We start from the raw sequence: 23,165 nt of genomic DNA, 5'->3' as shown, positions 1-23,165 counted from the left end.
TAAGCATGGCCACAAAGGAGGAGGCCATGTGTCACCTTGTTCCAGAGTGAGCCAGGTCCTCCAGGGCATTGTCACACTGGGTGAGATCTCTAACACTGAAAAGTTCTCAAGTAGCACCAAATAAGTCATTAATACATTCAACTTACTTTTCCTCCACCGGTGCTTTTAAGTTGTCCACAGGCTACTTGGAGGTTTAATGACTATTTTTTTAATTTAAACCACTTGAGCACCAATGGTTGCTAAGGCAGCACTGGTTTATCAATATGCCACCTCAATATATTCACATACAACTCTTTTTGCTCAATTTTGTGTGATTACAGGCAAGTCCCCTTGAAGAGAGCTGGAAGCAATCAAACTACCAGAAGCAATCAAGACCCAGAGTGATAAGCACAAAATGGAGCTAAAAAGCTTGTTCCCTCAAACTGGTCACCCTGCCCAAATGGGAAGGGCTGCAAGACTTCACACTGTGAAGCTGCAAAAGAGGGCAGGTAAGGATGGTTCAGTCATCACTGTCAGCAGCAGCACATTTCTGTTGCAAATAAGGAAATAAAAAGGTTTAAACAAAACAGAAAAATTCAAACATTTATGTGAATATTTCATCTTATCAAACACTTTCATTCCCTTCACTTCACTTTCTCTGTACTTAATAAAAAAGGAAAACCCCTGTACTTTTCATTTAATTCATACTTCAGTAAATTACTGTTTTAAAATATCTATTACCACATATTAAAAGACACTGAAACAACTGAATTTGGCCTCTATATCAAGATTACAAAGAACATGAACCAGAACCGGGAACTGAATTCCATTTCCAATGGCCCGGTTTTGATTCCAACATTTTTTTAATCAAAGTGCCTTTAAGGAGTCAATTGTATTTCACAGAATTAAACACAAGTAGTGGTAAGGTCAGGATGACAGAACAACTACCAGGAACCAGCTCTGTCTACTCATCCTGTTCTTAAGAGATTGTGAACATGAGATCAAATCCCATTTGCAATAATCAAAGTACTGTGTACTCTAGAGCAAGCCTAATTGATTCTTTTCCCAAAAAAGAGGAGCATTTCAAACCATTTCAGATTGTATCCCTTCCTAAAATTATATTTGGCACAAAGTCTTTTTTTCTTTTTCCTTATATCCCTTAGAAAAGAACACAAGGATCCAGACAGACTATTTCTTTGTGTCATATTTGCTGTGCTTCCAATGTAACTTTAATAAGCAATTAGAAGAAGGGAGACTTAAACAGAAATTTCAAGGACATAAGATAGAAATTCTGAAAATTTATGAACACCATTGGCAACTTCTTCATAATTTCTTTAAGCAGGGTTAAAAGGAGCTAAATTGGTTGTGTAAATATGAAGCAAAACAAAACAGCAGCTTTTTCTTGATTTGACACAAGATATTTGTAACAAATGAGAAACATTTACTATCCATGGATCATTAAATCCACAAAAATAATTCACATTAACCAAATTGTACACTCCAAGGAATAATTTTAACATCTGCCAGTATAATTTCTTAAACCACAACCTATATAATCCATTTGATTTTAATTTTTTTTCTGCTCATTAAGAATCTTGTACCTTGGGTATGCCAGAGAGGTCAAGATCACTGGCAAAATGAAACGCATTAGAGCATATATTTCAACTGTTTTTTCTTTCCAAATGAATTAGTTAATAATTAATTAAGGTTTGAGTTGGATTTATGTTGCTTTGCTTTTGTGGGGAGGAGGTGGTGGTTGGGGGTGTGTATAATTATTTTTCATAAAGCAACTCCAGAACATCCAACACACTTTCTAGTAATTGCATTCCAATGGCAAGACTGATTAATTTTAGAAGGCAGGGCACATTCAGTAAACTAAAGTTTCAGGAAAATATATAGTCTTATGAGTTCTCTAAAGCTAAAATACCTATTATAAACTGGAATACTAGATATATAATCTATTGTTATATAAACAAATTTAACAGATAAAAGGCCTCCATATTCACAGGCCTAGGGTATTTACTGTGACCTCAAATTTAATTATTTTCATAGTTGTTTGGGTTTTTTTCTGATGTTGGATTAGAATGACTTCATGAGCTTTGTTGTTTCTGCTGGGTTTGGTTGCCATTGTTTTTTAAAGAGATCCTTGTATCTAAGTGCTAAAGAAGAGAGTCATAGAATAGCAAACTCAATTCAAGGTCTGTCAACAAAAAGCTCAGTGCAGATCAGCCTCAGGCCTCTCCAAACCCCCCACAACGAGTTTCTAAGTGGAAACCAGCAAATGTTTTGGTGGGCTCTGATTGCATCAATCAGATTATCTCACAAACACATTTCAGAGGAGGAGAGAGACAATGACACCAAACAAAAAACTGAAAAACAGAGTTTATATCCACATAAACACTTGAAACTTTAAACCCTGCCTTCGTAAAAGACATTAATCTGTTACTGAAGATCCAATCCAGACCATTAACAAATATGGTACAAATCCAACACCCTGAAGGGCATTAGCAGGATCCAAAATCTGTGAAGCAATCCATTTATATTTGCACCAAGTTTGGCTTTTTAACCGCTCAGATACTTTTCTTGAAACAAAAAACAAAACTAAAAAAGACAGAAATAAAGACTCCAACCAAATACTATAGCAGAGTAATAGTACAACCAAATTTTTCTACTTTTATACGACTATTTCTGTAAATTCAGATCAGAAACAGAATTAGCACAAGTGTAGAAAATGAACTTTACATGTTTCATGGTAAATACAAATTCCCGAGCACACTGATATTTTACTTTAGCAAGAACAAAAACCTAAAATGACTGTAGAAAGCATAGGTTTATTTTGAGCAAATTTATCACAATATTTGAAGTGCCACATAAGATATTCTATTTGCACTCAGCTGCCAATTCTGCAAGCACTTTCCTACTTGCTTTGGATACCAAGCAGTTCCCCTGGGATGAGTCCATAAATGCTATCCCTAGCAGCATCCCAGAAGGACCCTTCCCACCCTTACCCCTTTGCCTGTCACCACAGATTACTCTGCTCTCTCCACTGGCGGAACTGCAAGATTAACTTTGAAGTCTGTCTGAACATGTATTTGAAAATATAAAGGAGGGGAAAGAAAACATCTCCCTTATGGTTGGGTGCTATATATAAGATGGAGTGAAGAAATAGAAATAATATCACATTTAAAGAAAAAGAAAAATATTTTTCAGAATCAGTAATGGCATGTTGTGCTTTGAAAAGACAAATTAGCCCAGGGCCAAAATAGATTTCAATATGACTGTGCACTAATGAGTTCATTAATGTATGTCTTAGAAATTGCATGTATCACAACTTCAAGTAAAATTTAGTCCCAATAAAATTTAACTAAAAAAATTAATTTTCTTTTCTCAAAATAAATAATTAGTATATTCTATCAGCAGTAATTCATTCCTTGCACAAAGGAACAGTAAAATTTAGAGTGGCATTTTGCATCTTATGTTTTTCAATCAAGTTATGATCAAAGTATTTCCTGCCAATCAAAAGAAAAGCTATTATCATCAGTTATTTGAGTCAAAGGTTGGAGAATTTTCATTTTTACTTCAGACCAAGAACTTCAGCAATCATTGAAAAGACACTCTTTGCTCTTTACTACTGTTCGCCAGGGGAAAAAGAAAAACCAAACCAGGAAAAAAACCACAATCCAGCACATTCAGAACAAGTCTGAGCATCACATCCTCTGAATTGCCAGAACTCAAGTTTTTTTGAAGGAGGGAGATAAAATAAGTCACAAGTACTGATCTCCCCAGGTATGCAAAGTCTTATATCATGCTTATTCTGTGAATACATTAAGTTGGGACATGCTGCAAATCTGGGCAGAAGTGACCTCAAACCCCAGTGTTGATGAGCAGTTTCTCTAACTAAAACAAAAATATTTCTAAAACAAGTGTCAAATTGTAATAAAACCTTATGAGTCTGGTCTTAAAAATCTCACTTTCCTTGCTTTACAACAAAAATCAAGTCTGGGACATTAAAGCACGACAGCAACCTGTGTGTCTTTAGTCATGCACAGCTCCCTTTATGGTCCCTGGAGGCAGCAGAGCCTGGTGAGCTGTGCTGGAGGTGCTCAGTCACACTCTGCAGCAGATTCTCCCCCTCCTGAATGTGAAAGGAGCCAAGGACAATTAGTAAACTCTCCCAGGCTAAGCATTGTGCCTAGAAAGAGGCAGAAGTGTTCAGACTCTTGATCAAAAGACATGGCATGATAGATGAGAGTACCAAAACAGTCACATAGCAAAGTAAGAACAATTATAAGATAAATGTAATTACAGTCCTTTACCAAGACCCTGTAAGCACACAAGTTTTTTTGCCTTCCCCCTTTGAGCCAGGGTTACAGAGAGGGAGAAGAAGCAAGGAATAGGAGATCCTCATTAAACAAACATTCTCAAACTACAGGATGTGCAGGGATACACCCAGCTCTGTCACAAAAAGAACCACAGCAAAAAAAAATTTACCTTAGCGCTAGCAAAAGCTACATTTATTTTATCTCCCTCCTTCAAAAAAACTTAGAAAGTGCCATTGGTTACGCAGCTTCTCATAAAGCTCATACAATTTCCCCTGCCATAATTAAATTATAGATTGGTTTACAAAAACAGTAAGTATAGAACCATAAAAAGTTTACCATTTTGCATTTAATGAAATGCTCCAGTCTTGCAAAGATTCATGCATATACTCAATTTGATCCAGGTGAGGCATTGCACTGTGAGGGCTGTTATGTTAAAGCAGCAGCAGCAGGTATAAACCAACATTAATTTGAAGCTCATAGTTATTATAATAGCTAGAAAAGGTTTTCATTTGTGTTTAACATCACTTTTAGGCATGAAATACAATCTTATTAGCACAAAGTAACTCCCACGTTAAGCTACACGTGCTGCCAGAGCACAGGAATAACACCTTTGTGTTCATTTTTACTGTCAAATTTCTGATACATGGTTCTTATATTCCAACTATAAACATAAAAAGAAGTCAGATGCTTCTCATCCCTGCTTTTCATTATTTATTTCTAAATCCACTTTTTTTTTGTCTTCAGCTCTCAGAGAACCACACTGAAGTATTTAATGGAAAAGTGCAATAGAACAGTGGAAAAGTGCTACAGAAAAGTGGAAAAAGGGCTATGGTGAAAAAATGTTGAATACAGACATAGAAACACAAAAAGAGAAACCAACCTTTTGCTACAACTTCATTTTCCTCTTAAGTCAGCTAATAACATGCTCTGTCTCCTATATTAAAGATTTCTGTATATTATACTCAAAGCAAGTCAGTGAAAAAAATCTTCTAAACATTTTTGCTGTTCCTACATTACTATCTTCAACAGCCATTTGATCAGGCACACCTTCAGCACTGTGGTCTACCCTTAAGTTGAACTAGGCTATTTTCCTTGTTATTCTTATAAAGACAACAGGAAGTCAGTTTTCCTCCAAAATTTCCACTTGTCAACATGTCTTTTTAGTAGATTTTTTATGCTTTTTTAAACCCTTCATAAAATCATTTCAGTGTCACTAGACAGAACTACAACAAACTTGAGTATTAATAAAACAATTCCATTTATTACATACAAGACTTTTGAAGGGAAGAATTCTTATGCTCTTGACATGCCACAGGCATGTGTTAGAAATAAGACTGAATGAGAAAAGATAAAAAACTTTCAGAGTCAGCATTAATCCATGGTCTCTTTGATGCTCATTCCCTTGGCAGCAGGTATTAGCTTTCCCAAGCCCAAGTTCTCAGAGGAACTACATTACTACTACATTACTAAGTCTTATTTACCAACCAAAAGGCTTTAACATGAGGGAAAATATGGAACGGTTCAAATACCTGTGAAAACCCCAAGGGCTGTAGCAAACATGGGGGAAAAGAAAACTCCCAGAACCTGCCAGGAACTGTCAGTCCATAAATCCCAGCAAACTGTGACTGAAGGTATTTAACCTTCAGCAATTGCAAAGAAATATGAAATAAGTTACCAAGATCTACCAATAATAATAATAATAATGAACTCTTTCATTTCCAACTTTGACAAGGCATTCAAACATATCTACACAAACTTAGAAGTAAATTCTCAACAGCATCTAACTGAACTGGGACACAATGTCATATTTTTGGGGCATAGACAACACCAACTCAAAATATTTGAGGGCAATATTAGGAGAAAACATTGACTGTAACAAACCTGACCCTGTTATTAGGCAATACACAGCCAATGAATATTTTCCTACCCAAAGATGTACAGTGTTACCTGAACATCTATTCCCTCAACAGTGGCACCGTTTTTTTGTTTGTTTTTTTATTTGAGAATATCACACAAAATTTATTTCTGTTCAGGAATAAATCAACAGAAGAGACTGGACTTCCATTCACAGAAAATCTGGGTGCTATTCTCAGCAAGTTCTGTTCTCAGCATGGCCAGGTACTCAGAACAATTTTCTACCTGACTGGACATTTCTTTTACAGTGAAGAGCATTAGCTGGATGCAGGTGCAGATCATTAAGTCCCTTTGCCAGAGTATCCATATGTACAAAAAGTGACAAATAAATGCTTTCAACAATGCAGTTTAAGACCGAGACTACAAATACTAGGAAGTTAAATACTCTGGTGAAACATAACTTTATTCTTTGTTGTACAGTACAAATATAATTAGACAAATCTTCACATATGCCTTTGGCTGGCACTCTGCTTTCCTTTGCAACATGTTTTTGAAGTTTAGGAATTGTTTGGCTTGGAATTTAGTTTGTATTTATGTACAGCCACTTTTCATTGAGGCTCTTTGCCTTGAGGGTGCAATCACTTTTTGTTCAAAAAATAGTCTGACAAACACAGAAAGCTTTTACCTGCTATAAATTTAACATCCCTGTAACTGAACAATTCTGTCTGCTCTCCCAGACATCTGAGTGGCAGCAAGACTAAACATTCCCTGGTCAATCGACTTCTAACTGAAGTAATTTTCTGCACAACACTAAGAGAAGGGAACTTGAAGGAAACATGAAAAAGTAACCTATGAGATGCATTATTGAGAAATCTCAACTTTAACACCAGCCATATTACAGCTGTGCCTACTTTGAGTCCCCAAGTAATTATATGTAATGAAGGACTAATGTGTTGGATGAACATTAATTAAATCCAACTCTTTTTCCTGGTTGGCATGTTGCATTATTTATATTATATTGCACTTACAGGCCACAGTGTCCTTATGGAAATTAGATACAAGTGAAGAGACAGATTTTTGCTGTCAGCACTAAGTAGACCACTACCTTCAGAACAGTCTTAGAAATCTTCTCATTGCTTGGACAAAAATATAAAGAAAGAAACTGAGGGAAGCTTCAGTTGGTGAGCTACAAATATATGCTGGCCTTCAACAAAATCAAGGAATGTGAAAGGAGGGATAATGAGGAAGAAGTACCAAAAGGCTCATTGAACATCTAATTTCTTAAAAAAATATATCTCTGAATGTATTAACCTAGATGTTAAAGATTCACTGCATTTGAAGATGCAAAAAATTAGTTTAAATGTAGCACTCACCTATGCCTTACTGCAGTACCTTAGATGCAGCAAAGAAAAGATCCACAACTGCATGCCCTACATAGGTGTTGCACTACAGGTAATCAGCAATTATATGGAGACATTTATGTGGCATTTAAAAAAAAGATTTATGCCCTAAAATACTTCATTAAAAAAAACTTGAAAGATATAACTATTTTAAAATCAGGCATTCTGGTGCATAAAGTCAAATGCTGTTGACTTAATTAATTAGGTGATTAATTCAATTCTTCTTCATTAAACAGAATTGCATTTAGCTGGGCTTTACTAGACTACACCTAAAGTCAAAACCAAAGATCAGTCCATTTTGAAAAGCTTCCCATGTTTTTATAATAAAATTAATACTTTCCAAATCAAAACATATTTCAAACTTTGAAAGCACTTCACAATCATTATGCCAATTTTGTAAACCCAGGAACTACATTAAAAGCAGTTGAAATGACCTGTCAGAGGATACATAAAGAGTCAACAGTGGGAGTGTGAAGAAGTTGCAGGTTTCTTAAGACCCAAGCATCAACAATTTTACAACCAGATTTGCATACTTGGGTAAAGAACCAGGGAAAATGAGGCTATAAATCAAGAAAAATAAAGTCCTCTCTCCTAAATGACTTTCTTTCCTACAAAGCCAACAAAGCCATAGAGAAATATTCTCCCAGAAATAAAGTTTTATAGCTTAAAACTAATAAGTTTCTCCAGCTGAATTTGTATGTTTCATTAATGAAAGCGAAAACACTTAACAGGAAACTAATTCTTATGTTTTTTTAAAATTAAATGTGGTGGCTATACAACTGAAATAATAGAAATGAACAGGTCACATGCCTGATGGACTTCTAAAGTTATTTGAAAAATGTCTTTTCCCCTCACTTTTCAAATGATGCTATTTCTGTTAAACTAGACTAAGTGAAATTATAATGCTTCTATTGAAAGCTCAGACCAATAAGGAAGATTAATTTTACTTGGTCCTTTGACATAAACTAGCAAAAATTTGCATATTAAAAAAACTTAATGCCAAGTCTATGCCTCTATTTACCTGGTTTAAATTTCTTTTAGATTAAATCCAGCTCAAACCCAACTCCATTCAGTTGGAATGTACAAAGGTAGAGTTAAAACTGATTTGGTCACTTCAACTCAATTTTGTGCATAGACAAAGCTTATGGTAACTTGATAATAAGCCAAACATTATTTGCAACCACAAATAATATTTGGAAGCACAACCTAATGGTTGAACCATGAGATGAAAAATCCATTTTTAAATAGAAACCAATTTTCATCACAGACCACTGAGTGACTCTGGGCAAGTTAATTAACCTCCCTGCAATCTGTGAAATTGGGATAATACCTGGCTTGCAGTGAAGCTTATTTCATTAATGGTTATGAAATGCTGAGAGATCTTTAGATGGATATATTGTAGAAAGAGAAACAAGCTCAGTATTTCAAACAATACTTTGAAACATAATCCCTATTTGAAAACACACCTCACTGTCAAGTAAAATGTCACTTCATAAGTAGTACTCAAGTGACTTTAGGTGCACTGAAACTATACTCCACACTATATCAAAAATCACAAGAAAAATAACAAAAAAGGCCACATATTACATCTCTTCTTTCAGCTACATAGACAATTATCACTATGCATTTATAGAACTCATATTCTCATCACAAGCAGCCACAAACATTGCAATCAACTTAGAAGAGCTACTCAGTCTGCCAGTTCACCAGAATCCATAACACAAAAACCACTTCTGACTGCAAAGCTGTAAACTTCATTTCCAATGTAGCTCCACTGCAAATATTGAAATATTTCACTGTACTTTTTATTATTTTGCTCCCTGATTTTTATCTGCCTTCAAGAAAAGACTGCAACAGGAAGGCGCTCACTGCAAAACCTACAAGGTGAGAGATGTTACAACATTCAGCTTAAAGTACCAGCCTACAAAGTACAACCTATTTTGTTTGTGAAATTCTTGTACATGTCATTCTTCCTAAAGAAAATTATGCTTCAGAGACAATATTTCTATAGTAAGTATTTACATAACACATATTGACTACACTGATGACCACATTTTTCCCCAACCACCGAAGCCAACAAGGAATTTCTAGAACTTACATACTCAACAGAAATGATCCCTGTTGTTTGCACTCTGGAAGTACCAATTCACAGCCTTTCCCACACCCTGAACACAACAACACAATGCTGCTGTGGCACAAGCAAAGTAATTACCACTCTCTAGGGCTTGATGACTCCTTTCTTGGTGTAGTGAAACAGTTTACAGAAAACTAATTTTCTTAGTGATTAAGGAACCTATTCTTTCATAAGTCAAGAGTTACTGAATACCTAAATACAGCAGTGATTTATTATAAATACATAATAATGATGTCTCAGCCAAAGACAATTGAACTGCAAAAATGCATCATTAAGACTTGGGATTTTCTACGTCAACTCTCTTCTGCTGGAAAACTGTTCCAAGCAAATTAAATACTTGGCCTCCTCTTTTTCCTTTCTTAAGTACTAAAAAACAACAAACTTAAACTCTTTGTTCAAAAGACAAGTATTCTGGGGATTTCAACTCATAAAAAGGAAAGTTTTTCAAAAGGTGCTACCATTTAGTTGAAGGTCCAGCAGATAACATGAGTAACAATGATAAGCAATCTGTAACAGATAAGCAAATCCTGTGAACCACAGGTAGAGAGGAATTTTATACAATAAACTCAAGGGAATAAGGAATGCCTTGACGTGATTTAAAGGTAGAAAGAGTTTTCTGAAAATAGCACTGTTAAAGGAAACTATAACCTTAGCTTGTTTCTTTGGGTATCTGTATTGCAGCTTTAGAAAGTTATTTCAAGTTTCATGGAGTGTGTGGTGCTGAACTGTGCCACTCTTTACACTTCTCCCTCAGCTCCATGTTACAGACTCAACTCTTTCAAATTCAGAAAAAAGGCAAAATCCTTTGGGTTCAAACACATTTTTTCCCATGGCATTTTACACAAGCTAGGATTACAGTTTAGTAAGATATTAGAAGCAACTAACTACTCATTTTGATAACAATTACTGTAACTCTGGTGTAAGTTAGGACAATTGTGTTATCATAAAGCCAACTCAGGGGTATGATAGTAACTCTTAAGTAAACCTAAAAGTAATCTCATTTTCCTTAAAACATATGCATATTAAAAACTTTAGATTCACAAATATAATAACCTCTTTCACTTTCGCTGTACTCTACAATCTTCTAGTATACTAGATCATCATGTAAACATCTCTCAATATAAAAATTAAGATTCAAAACTCCAAAACCTGTTAATACTAGTAAATGAAGCATATGTTTAGCTACACAAAATACTCCTCTGCTAGAATTACCTTGCTGAAATAAGTGAAGACATAACAAAAAAAAAGGGAATTTTGACATTTCATATTTTGTTGAATGCCATTGCTGCACAGGCAATCACTGTCTCTTACATATAAATTAACATCCTACCATCTGTCAAGTGTTCAGATAATCACAGGGTTTAATGCACAATATGGTTATTAGAATGTGACCTGACAAAAAGAAAAAGAACACAACCTAATTTGGACTACAAAATCTACACTCTCACTGGCAAATGACAGTTTGACAAGCTATTATTCTGCATTTTGGCTTCTCCAGTAAAAGCAATTTTACGCATATGTAATTCTATTAGTCATACAGTCAACTGCCTGTGGAAGATTACTTCAAACTATAAAATTTGCTTGGTCATTCAGGATTTTGAACCTATGTAAATGTTTGCACCATTAATAGAAATTTAATGATCTCTATATACACATACCTAAGAAGAAAATACAAGTCACTATGCAAAATAATCCTGTGATGCTATCATCAACTGTAACCACAGACTTTCTTCAAGAAATGATGCAAAAAGTCATTAAGCCCATTAAATACTTATTTATCAACTGGCACTGGCTATTCCACAAGTAGAGTGTAGAGGACAGCTCTTTCTCCAATCTGTTTCACATACAAACGTGTCATCTGCTAATAAGCACCATCATTATTATCATGTATTACCTACATACTCTCTTTATAGTTTATTCTACTCCCAGTGCCTTTGCCAAGGTAAACATTACTGACAGTTGTCTCTACTAAAGACCACTAAAAAAAATCCTATTACTACCACAAAACCAGGCAAGCCTCATGTGCCCATGGCTCCCACATTTTTCAGTGACTCAGCTGCATTGCTAATGCTCCAATAAAATATATTGCCAAAGGAAATACTCTAATGATAACTTCAAAGGGTAAAATACATGCTCAGGAAAGGTGAAATTATGCCTTCAGAAAAAACAAACAAACCAACCATTTTAAGAAAGTGACACAAGAAAAACAAAGCACACACAGCAATAACAGAAGTTCAAAATAGTTTTACTACCTGCAGAAATGAAGTTTCCATTTGGTACATTTTGTTAAGATCTAGCTACACTACTCAAGGACCTGCCTCAATAATAAAGCATCATGATCTTGCTTTCTTGCCATGGGGCAAGAAAAATCAGCTCTTGGTTTATGCAAGGCCTGTCAGCATTTCAAAGCGTACCCCTGCTTACAGCGACATAAAACAGGTCTTGTCTGCCAGAGGTCTGCTACTCTGATTACCAGTTTCTTCCAAAAGGGAAATAAGGAAAAAAATAAGGAGAAATCACAAGGAAAGAACATTTAGATTACATTGTTCAGGTTCAGTTTTAAACACAGTAAAATATTTTCCCTAAAATGCCAGAAAATACCAGTTGTATAAGATAAACATCAAAAAGTACCATTTTTCAAAGTGTCTAAGCCAATTATGTGAGCTTGGTCCTCCTTTTGAAAGATCACACAATATAATTACCACAGGTCACCAAATTCTCACTGTATAATAATGCACATAGTGGAATTTACAAGACATGCTCAGCTGCATCATCCAAACCTGTAACTGCTTTGTGAAACCTGTTCCTCTGTACTAACAAGGCTCTAAGACTCTTTTTCTGGGGAAGTTACTAGGATAGACAAAGGGGAGAACAACCATGACACACTCTACTGATTCCCTGGATGTCTGTAAGTGTAAGTTGAGGAAGTGCAGAGAAAAACTCTACAAATATTTACCCAGGTAATAACTACAGAGAAACCACCAAGCAGCAAATTCAGTATCTCTTACTGTTCACTGAATTCATGAGATAAAAAAGTGTCCACCTTATTCAAAGACAAGTCTCTCCCCAGATTGGAACATAAACACTTCAGTCAGTTGGGTATATCTTTTTTTACCCTTAAATTTAAGCACTTGGGACATTACTCCTTCATAACAATAACTAATAATTCTAAGCAACTTCAGGCTTGAACTGGAAAGCAATACCCAGACTATAAAAGTTTAAAAAAATTAGATGGAGTTGTACTTGCCCAGTTCAAGTTGTTAGTGCTGGACTATTCAGGGCAGACTTACACTGAGAGAAGCACTGAAGCCAGTCTGCTCTGCTGGCTACTAGTTACTGTTCACATGACTGAAAGCAGATTTATACAACCACAGCTGCTACATCACACCTGAACTCACACCTTTAATGCTGCACCTGACACTTCCAACTGAATGTTGTTGGTCAGCCTCAAATAACCACACTGATGATTAACCTATGGAAAGGTTTGGTTTTAAAGATTCAGTTCATCACCTTTAATTTTTTTTTTTTTTCCATAGAAAAGAATATTTTCACAGGAGGTTGATCAAGCCTTTGTGGGTTTAGGTCAATTTGCAAATTCTTTGGCCTATGCTACTCACCAGGGCATTTATATTGTAATGATTCACTCATCTCACCTGTCTTATATTGTCTTATGAGAATGAAATTGAATACATCAATAGCAGATTAATTAAATAATATGAAAAGCAATGCAAGTTTTTTTACTGAAACATTTGAAGTAATTTCTCACTAGGCCAAGGTCAGGAGAAGATAAAAATTAACATTAGTCCAATTAGCCCAATCAACGAAAATACAGCAGCTGACTTAGAGCAGTATAGCAGCTGACTTAAGGTAGTACATTACAACTACCAAAACAAGTGGCAATGAGAACACACTTTTGTGTACTGTGTAAGGAAAATACTGTGGGTGAGGGGAAAACAAAAAAAAACTTTTAAAAAATACCTTTGATAATCAAAGGAGCTTCTTAATTCTCTATCTCACAGAATATTCAGTGAATTACATTCGCTTCTCTATAATAATTTCATCCCTAACAAGATCAGAGAAAATGATTTATTCCACCCCCAGTCTTCCTACATTTGTACGCCATCCTAGGGGACACCGCCTTTCTGAACACTGAATTGCTTTTGGCCATCTGATATTACATTACTGCAGTCTTCTGCAGAAGGAGCCAGAAAAGAAAAAAAAGAGAGGAAAAATAATTACATTAATGCTGGGAATCAAAGTTTATTGACTTTCCCTTGAGCTATAATACCAAAAAGCTGATTACAGAAGTTGTCAACTTATTTAATGATACCACCAACTTCTCTCTGAACTCATCAAAATATCTTCTGAAAAATTTCTTGAAAGTTTTTCAAGTAGAGGAATACATTATTAACTCTATTTCATCTTACTGAAGATAACTGTATTTTGCCTCCGCTCCTTCCACCTCTTTGTGTCTACCAAAACACTAAAAACGTCATCATTGTAATAAAAAACTCCAGGATGCTCTGAACTGCATTCTCAAGCAAACCAACATCTCATTTTCACATCCCAAGTATATCCTACTTATTCTAAAAAACCTAGAGAAAGCCTTGACTAGAATACAGCTCTAATAAAAGTGAACATCTCATCCTTACCCATGGCAGCTTGCCCTGGGAACTCAGGCTCAAACATGGCACTCTGCAGCATGGACACTCCAGTGTACAGAGAACCCATAGGCCATTATGGGGTTTTAAATTTTCACTCACACTGTCCCCTCCCAAGAAAGAGGGCTGTCCATACCTGTATTTGTTCCAAAAGTTCTCTTGAAGACTGTTAATGCTTCTTCCTCCTTTGGAGAGCAGATTTCTCTACCAACACTTTTTCTCCTAGACCAAGAGTGTCAACAGGAACATCTTCTTTCCCACACTTTTATAAAATGATTTTATTGTACAATGTGCATAGGGAAATACTTAATTAGGCAGTTGATAATGAGAAAAAATGACCAGAGGTGTCTTTTTTAGCTGTTCCATCAGGGTCAACAGTGCAACAGAAGGTACCACTCTAGCAAAAAAATTGTCCTTGTATCATTTACAATACAGCTTTTTCAAAACATACAGGGGAAAGTACAATACAACTGTTGTCAAGTTTTCTGAACACTAACAAAACTTAATTAGTTCAACAAAGCTGTAGCTTATCACATTCTCTTTCAATACAACTGTGAGCACACCATGCAGAGTTTACAGTAAAACTCTTCTGAACAACATGCAATTAGAAGACCCATAAAATATAGTGAACAAAATATATTTCAAAGGAAAGACAGAACTTCTTCAGAAGCCAATGCTCCTTCAGCAAGATGTGCCTTAGTCAATCTGTTTCTTTAATTCACATGAAGGAGACAAATCAAGTTTGCTGGTTTCATTACCTGGTGATTGAACAAAAGTATTTATGCTCGAACACTCCTGCCAACACACGGTACACCTGCATGTCTGCAACAATTTAACATGGTTTAGTCACAGCAGGTAAAAGCCTTTCACGTTGCAGTGAATGGGCCCTTTGATACTCATCCACAGTCAAATGCTGCAGAGCAGATCACTCTGCAACAGAAAACTGCTGTGAAAGTTTGGCTTGAACACAAGACTGTTCAAGAACACTGTTCAAACAGGATATCATGACATGACAGATCAGAAGAAACAGCTTTCAATAAAAGACAGACAGGGCATGCTGCTTACCTTGTGCAAGGTGATTTGTTCAGTAGCATTAGAAGGGACAACATCAGACACAACCAACAACCCACACAACTGAATTTGTGTCAGTGCCTCCCATGACAAGAACAATCTCTTACATTTAGGCATCTGTCAGTCCTGTGAGGGGAAGTTGAGATATATCCAGGGAGCAATACTCAGTAAATAGGACCAACTTCCGTACATTTTGAATGTACAATCTGGTTGGCTTAAATTAGCTTTTGTCAGGTAGGAAAAAAATGAAAAAAAAAAAAACAGTTTCTAAGTTAGAAGAGGGAAAAAATGCATTCTACTACTCTCCAATTAAATTGGAATTCTGTATTAATCACTAAATTTTTATTCTTTTAATGAGTCTTTAAACATGTAAGAAATGGGCAAGTCCTTTTTAGGACCTTTCAGCATTGTCCAGGCTTGGAAGTCAGCAGAGATTTTCCTGGAAGAAATTCAGTTTGCAAAACTATTTAAACAGTGACAGCAACAAAATGCTTAGTATTACTATTGCATTAACTACAGGAATCTACTGAAACAAATGTTTATAAAGTATTGACTCAAATAGCATAAAACATAATAGGTTCAGATTACTGCTGTCTTATTCAACATCTCATTTTCACAATAACAAGAATAAGCAGGTTCACCTACCTGCAGGTTAACAGGTTTGCCTATTATTTTAAATTGTACGTGTGAATTATGGTAAGGATTTATGTTCCTCATGCAGAATACAGAATGCTGACATTGGAAAAAAGAATCAGTTGGCTACTGCAGCTTCGGTGTTCTAACCTTTAGTACCAACACTTGAAAGTCCAAGAAGACAACTCATAACAGGAATATGGCCAAAAGTCATCCTCACTTTGTGGCACTGAACCCAAGTTTGAGTTTCTGCACAGTGAAGCCACTCCTGAACACTCTCTGCAAGCACTCAGCTCAGTTCACCTGAGACTGAGACAGACACCAGACACAGTATTCTAGGACAGCAGCTGGAACAAACAGGTTATTTTCCACCTTCCTTGCTCACATCATTAGTTTGAGAAGATTGGCAGAGATTCCGAGAAATTCTTTGAATAATTTGAAAATGTGGGGTTAAAGATGCATTTCAGTAGCTCTTCTTCAGAAGTATTATCAATAAAACAATAAATACATGCCAGTTTGGGATCTGCTTTTGCTCACAAGACAACTGAATAGCTTCAAACTTTAGTTTTGTTTTTACCCTGATTACACTAAATCTTCTTCGTGACTTCAGTTCTCTGCAACTGCCTTTGAGTGCCTTTAAATAAGCAATTCCCTAAAACCATACTTCAGTCTTACTGCTCTCACACAGAAGTGTGGGTTCACTTTTTAGTAGTTAAAAGTGTACAGTGAAGCCTTGGACAGGTAGGTTTCATTAAGGGACAATTTAAAGCATATTAAAAAAATCCTTCCACTTTCTTCGAGTACCTCATTAAATGCAAACCCTTCCAGTGCAATATATATGCAGTATGCTGTACAAAGACAATGCTGTCTGCAGTGTCAAATAACACACACTTACCCAGACCAAGTTTTTTCATTACTGATATTCTTTTAAAAAAAGTTGCACCAAAAGCTTTAATTGAATGATTAAAGTTTAATCTCTTACCAACTGTGATTAAGTAGAGTCCCTACAACTGTAATCAGAGCACCTTTTTGCCATTATTGCCCAGCAGCTACAGCTTCAAGAGCCACACACAGTACAGAGAGAATTTTGTTGCACATTACACTTTAACCAAGAGCATCAAGCAGAACATCAAGCATAATGCATTTTTCATGTTTAGCCCAGTGAACAAGCCTTTTTTTCAAGACTGGGAAGTTAGCCTTTAACAACAGCAATCCAAGGCAAAAGGATTATAAGAAACATATCAGCATTTCCAACAGGCTTTAAAGCAATCTAATTAGGTAGCCACATGCTATGTTTTGTGAGAAAACCAGCAACCTAATAACTGGATTGTCATCAGAAACAAAATGCTAACAGTGAAATAGTACATTTTCCTCCACCATCTGCATCCTATAAAATCCTGTCAGTATCTTATTGGGCTGATAGACTGTCTACTAAATAGCTTTAAAAGTATCTGCCCGATTTTAGGCTTAGAACCACAATGAGAGGCATTCAGGTTTAAGCACTACCTTCCAAAAGAAAAGGATTCAACACCTGTTATGCAGAATTTCAACTTTACAATGAAGTAAAATTTTGTGAAATATTTATGATGAAACAAAATAAGATTCATTGATAGAACACAAGATGTCAGTCATCCTCATTCAAAACTTGAGGAATATATTATCATAAAAGTTGTGTTTGTAGATTTGCTAAGTCAATTATAGGTAGCAGTTTACACCACTAAACCAGTTTCAGGAGACTGAACACATTAGCCACAATTTACACTCTATGAATGTTAATTCCTTTGTTTTGAACCTTACGCACTACTACTTCCCTTTCACTTCCTTTCTCAACCATTCATCTTACTGACATCCAAAAAAAAAAAAACTGCAAATAGACAAATGTTCAATTAACGTAATGATTTAACTTACTGTACTGTGCTACAGTATTTTTTTCCTTCTCCCAGCTTTCAAAGAACACTGTTTACAGTGTGAAAACCTACTTTCCCCTCAAGCACTCTATTTTAGGAGTGTTTTGTTCTTGTCCAAGTTATTTAAAACTATGTACTTGTTATCAATTCAGAGCAAAGCTCCCATTGATGCCCTTTCTAATACTGCTATAGTTACCATATACAGCCCAAATGCAGCACTGCTTTGTTTCATCTGCTAAATGATGTGTCAGTGTTTGAACAATCTATCCTTAAAGCAAGAGCTTCAGAGAAACAGCTGCTTAATAGTAAAAAAATAAGTAAAATAAGTGTAAAAAATAAAAACTATTTAAATACAGTATATTATTCAATACAGAAAAAAGTTCCTTTACTGTCTCATTTCTGAGAAAATAGATCAGAGACAACAGAAAATACAGGGTTGATATCAACTCAAAAAAAGAAAGACAATCCTTGATTATCAGCATCACATCCAGTCCTTACTTTATTCCCCAGGTCTTAGTAAAAGAATAAAAAGATTTTTCTCCCCTTCCCAGGAAATAGATTAGGTAGGCATGACATTTCCCCACTTCACCGTCGCATGCGGTAATAAGCTTTCCTTTTGTAGCATTTATGAATTCAAACAGTGCTGGGGTTAAGCCGGAGCAAAGCAATTTGGCATGCTTGCATCTGCTTTTATCAGGGAAAGGAAAAGCAATCCATGAGGTCTGGACTGACCTTAAAGCACAAGTATTTATTTGGAGATTCTAAGGGCTTACCAATTGTGTTTGGTAAGAGGGAGCTTCAATTCGATCACACTCCCGCCCAATGTCACCTTAATTCAGGCAATCACCTTTCAGTTCTTCTGCAGGGCCAATAAAGTAATTGGTATTCTGGTACTACGAATATTCTCTTTAAAAAGGACACATTAACTACACACTCCCATTCTACCGTGTTTCTTTCTACAGGACATAGCAGGTTTCCAAAGTTAGGTGCTTCCAAATTCAGATAACTTACTTAAATTAAATCTATGCTGGTCAATGTAACTATATTTTCAAAGTCTATGTATATAACCCTTCGACGCCTCTGATATACAATGGTCCCAGAAAAATATTAAAGTCAATCATCTTACAAGTAAACAAATACTAGAGAAAATTATCTTAAAAATCTCGGACATATGAAAGAGCTGGTTTGGAAAAAATGCATTCAGGGAATACACTTCTTCCTCTAGGAACTCAACACTCTTGTTTTATTTCAAGGCAACATTGCTCCAGCTCTTTCATGAAATCTGAGCAACTTTCAATGTTTCCAACTCTCATGTCCACAATAAATTAAAAGAAATGCATTAGAAACAATTAGTGGGGAAAACATTTATTGCCTCCCAATGACAAAGATACTTGATCAAATTTAGACCCACTGCAATGCAAGCAGTAAAAAAATGTGAATACATAGTGTGCTGCTTTGCAAATGGAACTTTTCCATCTTTCCACCTAATAAATAGTACTGTTACCGCCAGATTGTGATGTGCCAGTGATTAAGGTTTTATTATTCTTTTTTTTTACTTTATTCACTCTTCCTCCATCTGGAAAATCTGAGACTATTTTAAAACTGACAGTACATAAAATTAATTCTCAATGACATGATAAGCAAGTCCCATATTTCATACATTCTAAGTACACCAGCATCCTATATTCAAATGCAGAATGTGCAGATGTGGCACTTAGGGTCATGGTTTAGTGGCAGTGCTTGGCTAATGGTGGGACTCAATGATCTTAAAGGTCTTTCCAACCTAAACGATTCTAAATATACATTCCACATTATAAAAATGACCAACAAGAAAGAGAAATGTTGTAATTCTTATTTCCTCTGCTGATTACTTGAACTGATCATAGAATTACAGAAGGAGAGACCCTTCATTCATTTCTTCTCTAAGTTCCATTCAGAGCTCCTGTTTTCTCTGTCTGGAGCCAGACTAATATCAGCTCAAACACAAACATGCCCAGAGAATCAGGAATTCAAGCCACATATTTTCACAAAGAGATAAATTGATTCAGTTCACCAGGGCTGCTCAGGGCTCAAAAGCAAAGCAATCAGGCTCTCAACGAGCCACAGAGATCACCACGTGCAATTGCGTTACAGCCAAGGACAAGGTTCTGCAGTCCAGACGCGTCACTGCCATTTTCTGCTCACCCAGCCCCTGTGCTTAACATCCCACAACACACAAAGGACAGACCTAAACTGCCTCTTCAATCCAAAGAAAAGCTGCACAATTCTCTTAATTTGACATCAAACCCAGACCAGTAGCCAATGCCAAGGGGCAAATCATAGCAGCTTGAGTTGAACTCAGAGCTAAAAGGGTGAGACAGCAGCATCAGGACGGAGCTGGCTCGTGTTCACCAGTTCACAACAAAGGTTTGGTGAGTTTCTATCCACATGACTGGAGCATCTAAGAAATGTGCTCATTTGAGGGCAGAATTAGTCACCACCTCCTCTCCAGAGAATTTTCCTCCTGCCAGGATTTCTCCAAGGAATAGCAAGTCCAACAATGAATGTGGGTAACAGCACCTGACAGCAGCTGTGCAGATGTGCCACCTAAAGGATGCAGGTACTGCAAGGGATCAAAAGGACATATTCAGCCTGTTCCCAAATAAAGAGCAGGAGAAAGAACTGGGTGTGTGCATGTCTGAGTATAAAATGGAAGCCAAATCTATCTAAATTAAAGATAATTATAAGGAGGCTATTTGGTTCAAGATCAGCTATGGCAGGCAACACCACAGTTACCACAATAACTTCAGGTAAAAAGAAGATTAGACAGGTACAAACAGCTGTAAACCCACAGAGTGCTGCTGCCACATACAGACCTCCACTTTCTAGCTTCTCTTAAATGTCTTCCTTTGAAAACACTTTTATTTATTAGAAATATTTACTTGCTCCAATATCTTTTTCCTTATTTTTTTTATGTATTAACAGCTCAACTGCCTATATATATTAAAAATTAATGTACCATGCCATAAAAGGCAAACATGATCAGGAAAAAAAAAGCAAATTCACACCACAGCATAGCACACATTTGCTTCTTCTGGGCTATACAAATCTGGTATTTAACTGGTCTTTAAACAGTTGATCACAGTGATTTACAATTTATACCAACACAAAATCATATCAATTTAAATTTCACTGCATAATGTGACTATCTTGAATTTCTACATCTTTCTTTTATGTTGCAGGCTGCTTTAATTATCCTAGTTCAACTTTCTGAATGTGACAACAAAAAAAGGTGACGTGAAAAATGAAAAGATGAAGTTGCTGAAACAAATATAAGCTTATGGGATACCTGAAACTCAGCAAAATAGCTTATTGATGAAAATGGGTCTTTGTCAGGCTTCCTGATATAACATCCAGTCTCTTTTTAGCAAAAAAGCCACCCTATTTCTACTTTAGCTATTAATCAAAGAGCAATTATGTTATACGTTTATGAGCAAGTACAGAATGCTGAATTATCTTAAAAGACTAAAGTTATTGTGCTATTATACACACAGATAACTATTATGCTCTACTACCTAAATTTTAGGTATTTATCCACTCAATACACAGTGAAAATCCACAAAGTTATGCAGCCTTATCTATCTTAATTTCCTGCTTTCCACAGAAATCCTTGATGCACACTACTACATAAGCAAGCCTCATGCAAATTCAGAAGAACCATTAAAAAGTCACTTTCCATTTTCTTGGTTTCCCACCTGGCATTATTAATCAAGGGAGCAGACGCAGGGCCAGTACATTTATTTTTAAATACACTGGCATTAATCTTTGCAAACATCACTACACCAGCACAACTTAACCACTGTGAACAAAGCAGAAGTCAGCACTTATTCTCTAAGATTTGGAGACCCTCAGCATATCAACTTCCAGATATCAACTTTCTTTACATTTTCCCTTTATCACTCACCCTTTTTTTCTGACAGTGAAGCCAGGTGGCTAAAGAAGTTGTCCTGTCAGCTTTATCTTCAATCTCTGCATGCAGATCTGTGAATTTAACACAAAGGGTGTAAGGGGATGCTTGTCACTGCAATGTAAGAAATACACTTACCTTTAGAGTATCCTATTTCTGTAATTTGAGACTACAAAGGGATAATAAATCCATGTTTGGCCTATACATTAATAATCATATTTATTTGGTACAGCTACTACTGTATGGAAATAGTCTGTACAAACAGATGTTGCTTCCCTCTACTGCTTTAATGACCCCACTGTTTGGTCACTAACACTGAACTCATCCAGCAGTCCTGTACATGGACAGGGGAGCCAAGGCTGAAGCAATTTTGGCCAATGCCAATTTGTCACAGAAATTAAAAGGGACTGCCCTGAATGCCAGCAAGACAACTCAACACAGACAAAAGATCAACTTGTACAACCCCAAGTTTAATGTGGAAGATGATTAACAAACAGGTAGAACTAACTACCAAAGGAAGTGGGCACTGAACCCTCTCAGTATCTCCAAATGAAGAGAAGCTTTCCAGCAGATCCACTTCAGCTGAGCCTGACCAGCCTCCATCGAGGGAAATGAGAGACATTTACATTCCCCATGCAGGAGTTCAAAGGAAGAACTTCAGTGATCTCTTCTGATCTGTACAACTATGAATCTCTACCTCATAACCCTAGGTACAATTTTTATCTAAGTTTAGCACAAAAAGAAACACAAATTTCTGCAAAACCAAAATTGTTTGAGTCTTTCCTTCAGTTTTCCTGGAAAATTGATGGAGAATTACTTCTTGTCTGCACTTTGTCGCTGCTGCCAAAAAAACTCCCACTTTCACCCTCTTCCCTCCTTTCATTTCAGAATTGCACCTAAATGATAATGATTCTTCACATTATTTAGACTAGCAAGAGCTGGCTACATAAGGAGTAAGATATCCATTCACACAAAAACAGGTCAAGTGAAGGAACAAAGCAGCAGATCTTTTAGCTAGGAACTTCAGAGTTAGGAAATACCACCACAGATTTCAGGCGCTTTTGTCTTCTCCACTGCTGAAAATATTTAGGGAGATTTTAAGTGTGCCTATATACATTATATATGCATGTTTTTATCAGCATGCATTTGGGTTATTCCCTCAGAAATCCCTCACTCTTGTCCACAGAAAATCTGATTCAGAGTTCTTACTGGGAAAAGAAAAACAATATAGGAAATATATTTTAGCCTTTATATGTTA

At 36.1% G+C, this 23,165-nt stretch overlaps 1 protein-coding gene across 2 annotated transcripts in view; it reads right to left on the bottom strand.

Moving 5' to 3' along the window:
- Positions 1-23,165, bottom strand: part of FHIT (fragile histidine triad diadenosine triphosphatase) — a 527,985-nt gene that overhangs the window by 489,647 nt on the left and 15,173 nt on the right. The window contains exon 2 of one of the 2 annotated variants that reach the window (XM_066558121.1): positions 21,905-21,981. The exons of the other annotated variant lie outside the window; for it this stretch is intronic. The gene's annotated coding sequence lies outside the window, so the exon portion shown is untranslated. The remainder of the gene's footprint in view (positions 1-21,904; positions 21,982-23,165) is intronic. 2 annotated transcript variants of the gene reach the window in all.

This window comes from Molothrus aeneus, chromosome 12 (assembly GCF_037042795.1).
Source record: "Molothrus aeneus isolate 106 chromosome 12, BPBGC_Maene_1.0, whole genome shotgun sequence".
Lineage (NCBI taxonomy): Eukaryota > Metazoa > Chordata > Aves > Passeriformes > Icteridae > Molothrus > Molothrus aeneus.
Note: the sequence above shows the minus strand (reverse complement) of the source record. Positions and strands in the feature narration are given on the sequence as shown.